Genomic DNA, 5201 nt, shown 5'->3' on the forward strand with positions numbered 1-5201 from the left:
CCTGATTTACACCATAGTGTCTTCCTTTTAGAGGTGGCCCAGTTACACCATAGTGTCTTCCTTTCAGAGGTGGCCTGATTTACATCATAGTCTCTTCCTTTCAGAGGTGGCCTGATTTACACCATAGCGTCTTCCTTTCAGAGGTGGCCTGATTTACATCATAGTGTCTTCCTTTCAGAGGTGGCCTGATTTACACCATAGTGATTAGGTAAGGAGACATTAAACAAATACTGCTTGCTGTTGTACAGTACAGTAAATGCTGGGAGTGATCATGAACTGAGAGAAAGTCTCATCAGGGATATAATGTATGGCTATCTAGTAACACTAAACACCTAACCACTTCTTAACAGAGATCAACCTGCGGAGGTTGACATAAGGACTACGTAACAGAGATCAACCTGTGGAGGTTGACATAAGGACTACGTAACAGAGGTCAACCTGTGGAGGTTGACATAAGGACTACGTAACAGAGATCAACCTGCGGAGGTTGACATAAGGACTACGTAACAGAGATCAACCTGCGGAGGTTGACATAAGGACTACGTAACAGAGATCAACCTGTGGAGGTTGACATAAGGACTACGTAACAGCTTCTACCCCAAAGCCATAAGACTGCTGAGCAGATAATCATATGACTACCCAGACTATTTGCATGGTCCCCACCCCCCATTTTTACACTGACGCTACTCTCTGTTTTTTATTTGATTTTAATATTTTTTACTTCAGTTTCTTTTAGTAAATACTTTCTTAATTAACACTTTTTTTTCTTAAGCCTGCATTGTTGGTTAAGGGCTTGTAAAAGTAAGCATTTCACTGTAAGATCTACCTACAGCTGTTGTATTCGGCGCATGTGTAATAGTGAATACCAATGTGATCCAGGAGAGAAAATGAGGGTTCCTCTGCAGTAGTCAACTAATCGAGTGGCCTATGATATCCCCTGTATTCAGATGGCTAAAACAATTATCCATGATGGAATCTGATTAAAGCACCCTTGCACTTTTCTTACAAAATGTCCCTATTTCTTCTAAAATAAGTTTACATTTAAATATAACTTTTGGTCACCTCACCTTGCTTTTGGATTTTTCTACAGAACCAATTTTATTTTGGTAAATTGATATTATTGGCACCCCGGAGCTAGTAGTTGGTTGCACAGTCTTTGGCAAAGATAACTGCCAACAAATGCTTGTTGTAGCCATCCATGAGCTTCCAATTCAACTACTGAAAGAGCTACTTCCTGTGCTTGGCCCTCCAATGTTGAACATAATAAATGGCTTCCTATCCACTGGATGTGTACCAAACTCACTAACAGTGGCAGTAATAAAGCCTCTCTTCAAAAAGCCAAACCTATCGGCCTATATCGAATCTCCCATTTCGCTAAAATGATTCAGAAAAAGCTGTTGCACAGAAACTCACTGCCTTCATGAAGACAAATAATGTATACGAAATGCTTCAGTTTGGTTTTAGACCCCATCATAGCACTGAGACTGCAGGTGGTAAATGACCTTTTAATGGGGTCAGACCGAGGCTCTGCATCTGTCCTCGTGCTCCTAGACCTTAGTGCTGCTTTTGGCACTATCGATCACCACATTATTTAGTAAAGATTAGAAACCCTAATTGGTACAAGGAAAAGTTCTGGCCTGGTTTAGACCTTATCTGTCGGAAATATATCAGTTAGTCTCTGTGGATGGTTTGTCCTCTGACAAATCAATTGTATGTTTCGGCGTTCCTCAAGGTTCCGTTTTAGGACCACTATTGTTTTCCCTATATATTTGACCTCTTAGTGATGTCATTAGGAAACACAATGTCCACTTTCACTGCTATGCAGATGACACACAGCTGTGCATTTCGATGAAACAAACGTGCCTACCCTGGAAGCCTGTGTTTCAGACACAAGAAAATGGATGGTGGCAAATTGGTTTACTTTCAAATTCGGACAAAACAGAGATGCTAGTTCTAGGTACCAAGAAACAAAGAGATCTTCTGCTGAATCTGACAATTAATCTTGATGGTTGTACAGTCGTCTCAAATAAAACTGCGTTATTCTGGACCCTGATCTCTCTTTTGAAGAACATATCAAGAATATTTCAAGAACAGCTTTTTTCCCATCTTCGTAACATTGCAAAAATCTGAAACGTTTTGTCAAAAAAGGATGCAGAAAAATGAATCCATGCTTTTGTTACTTCTAGGTTAGACTACTGCAATGCTCTACTCTCCGGCTACCCGGATAAAGCACTAAATAAACTTCAGTTTAGAATCTTGACTAGAACCAAAAAATGTGATCATATTACTCCAGTGCTAGCCTCCCTACACTGGCTTCCTGTTAAGGCTAGGGCTGATTTCAAGGTTTTACTGCTAACCTTCAAAGCATTACATGGGCTTGCTCCTGCCTAGCTTTCCGATTTGGTCCTGTCGTACATATCTACACGTACGCTACGGTCACAAGACGCAGGCCTCCTGTTTAGCAGCCATCAGACTGCTAAACAGCCATCACTAACTCAGAGAGGCTGCTGCCTACATTGAGACCCAATCACTGGCCACTTTAATAAATGGATCACTTGTCACTTTATACTTTTTATGCCACTCTAAATAATGCCACTTTAATAATGTTAACATATCTTACATTACTCATATCACATTTATATACTGTATTTTATACCATCTATTGCACCTTGCCTATGCTGCTCGGCCGTCGCTCATCCATATACTTATATGTACATATTCTCATTCACCCCTTTAGATTTGTGTGTTTTAGGTAGTTATTGGGGATATTACTTATTATATTACATATTACTGCACTGTCGGAACTAGAAGCATTTCGCTACACTCGCTATTAACATCAGCCCCAGTGTCCCCCGATCCACCCGTCTCAGTCTCCAGTATCTATGCTACAATAGTTTATGTGCCGGGGGGCTAGGGTCAGTCTGTCCTATCTGGTGTAATTCTCCTGTCTTATCTGGTGTCCTTTGTGAATTTAAGTAAGCTCCCTCTAATTCGTTCTCTCTCTCCCTCCCCGCCCGGGGGAACTGAGCCAAAGGACCGTGCCTCAGGACTACCTGGCTTGACAACTCCTGGCTGTCCCCAGTCCACCTGGTCGTTCTGCTGCCCCAGTTTCAACTGTTCTGCCTGCGGCTAGGGAACCTTGACCTGTTCACCGGACGTGCTACCTTGTCCTGGACCTGCTGTTTTCGACTCTCTCTCTCTACCGCACCTGCTGCCTCGACCTCTGAATGCTCGGCTCGTGAAAAACCAACTAACATTTGCTCCTGAGTTACTGACCTGACCTCTACAACCACTGTGATTAGTATTTGAACCTGCTGGTCGTCTATGAACATTTTAACATCTTGAAGAACAATCTGGCCTTAAATGGCCATGTACTCTTATAATCTCTACCCAGTACAGCCAGAAGAGGACTGGCCACCCCTCAGAGCCTGGTTCCTCTCTACCCGGCACAGCCAGAAGAGGACTGGCCACCCCTCAGAGCCTGGTTCCTCTCTACCCAGCACAGCCAGAAGAGGACTGGCCACCCCTCATAGCCTGGTTCCTCTCTACCCAGCACAGCCAGAAGAGGACTGGCCACCCCTCATAGCCTGGTTCCTCTCTACCCAGCACAGCCAGAAGAGGACTGGCCACCCCTCAGAGCCTGGTTCCTCTCTACCCGGCACAGCCAGAAGAGGACTGGCCACCCCTCAGAGCCTGGTTCCTCTCTACCCAGCACAGCCAGAAGAGGACTGGCCACCCCTCATAGCCTGGTTCCTCTCTAGGTTTCTTCCTAGGTTCCTGCCTTTCTAGGGAGTTTTTCCTAGCCACCATGCTTCTACACCTGCATTGCTTGCTGTTTTGGGGTTTTAAGCTGGGTTTCTGTACAGCACTTTGAGATATCAGCTGATGTACAAAGGGCTATATAAATACAGTTAATTGATTGATTAATGCACATTTCTACGGGAAAGACCCGTAACCTTCAACGGAGACGCTGGTTTAAACATCGGACTTCAAAACACCTGATAACCTGCTGATTTTATCCCTTGCACACGTTCAAGGCCCCCGGTACCGGAAGCATCAAAACAACACCACAGCATTATGAAACCTCCACCAGCTTTGCTTGTAGGGAGGATGTTCTTTTCATTGACTGTTTAATTTGGTGATCAGTTAAACACAGACATGATCAGTATTGTCAAAGAGCTCTAATTTTGTTTCATTTCTCCAGAACACCCCAGAACAGGGTTGTTTAGGTGGGTTTTTGAGAAGTTAAATCAGACGTTATTGCGTCTTTGTTTACCAACGATCAAATGAAGCATTCAAATAAAAGGTTGTTTGTAAAAAGGTTGTTTGTAAAAAGGTTGTTTGTAAAAAGGTTGTTTGTAAAAAGGACCCTGGAATGTTTCAAGAAGAAACGCTGGACTGTTCTGGAGTGGCCAGCAAAGAGTCCAGATCTGAATCGCATCAATAACGTATGGCGAGATAACAAATACAATAATATATAATAATAAATAAATATAGAATAAATTATCATTTATTATATATAATATATAAATTATATAATAAATAATGAATAATCAATTATATATAATAATAATAAAAACAGCAGCTGATGGAGGGCAGTCCTCAAAACATTAAAGAATTAGAACAGTTGCTGATGAAGAATTAGAAATAATCAATAGTAAATAAATTGTCAAAAGTCAAGATAAAATTGGTTCTGCAAAGTTGAAATTAGAATAACAATGTGTTGAGACCCCCAAAAAACGTTTTATTTTTTTTCCTTCTCTCGATTTAAACAATTTTACAAGAAATAGATAATTATTTAAGGAAAAAGTGCAAGGGTGTCAATATTTTTTGGGCCGTAGCTATGTCTGATAAAAGATATCCACTGTTAACCTGATCAATCTCAAATCTCAGCCAAAGTAAGGAAAACCATTTTTCTCACCTAGTTATAGAACCACCAGTAGACGACACCACATAACTTTATGTTTTCAAAACCAAACCTGTTCTATTGGGTTTATTAAATCAGCTCTATACAGAACAGTCACTACACTGTGGACTTCGTCTTGTCTTAAACACAATAATAGTTAACACTGACTGCCCGTCTGTCCTGGTCACTATATATATATATATATATATATATATATATATATATATATATATATATATATATATATATATATATATATATATATATATATATATATACTATCATGTTATTATTT

The 5201-nt window shown here is 40.8% G+C and overlaps 1 long non-coding RNA gene across 6 annotated transcripts in view; it reads left to right on the top strand.

Moving 5' to 3' along the window:
* Positions 1 to 374, top strand: part of LOC127906544 (uncharacterized) — a 1100-nt gene extending 726 nt beyond the window's left edge. For 3 of the 6 annotated variants that reach the window (XR_008061816.1, XR_008061815.1, XR_008061814.1), the window contains one exon: positions 144 to 374. This is a non-coding gene — a long non-coding RNA (uncharacterized LOC127906544). Of the gene's footprint in view, positions 1 to 69; positions 113 to 143 lie in introns of those variants that run through there. The other 3 variants (XR_008061813.1, XR_008061817.1, XR_008061818.1) reach the window with 2 other exon arrangements.
* Positions 375 to 5201: the final 4827 nt, after the last annotated feature.

This window comes from Oncorhynchus keta, chromosome 12 (assembly GCF_023373465.1).
Source record: "Oncorhynchus keta strain PuntledgeMale-10-30-2019 chromosome 12, Oket_V2, whole genome shotgun sequence".
NCBI classification, from domain to species: Eukaryota; Metazoa; Chordata; class Actinopteri; order Salmoniformes; family Salmonidae; genus Oncorhynchus; species Oncorhynchus keta.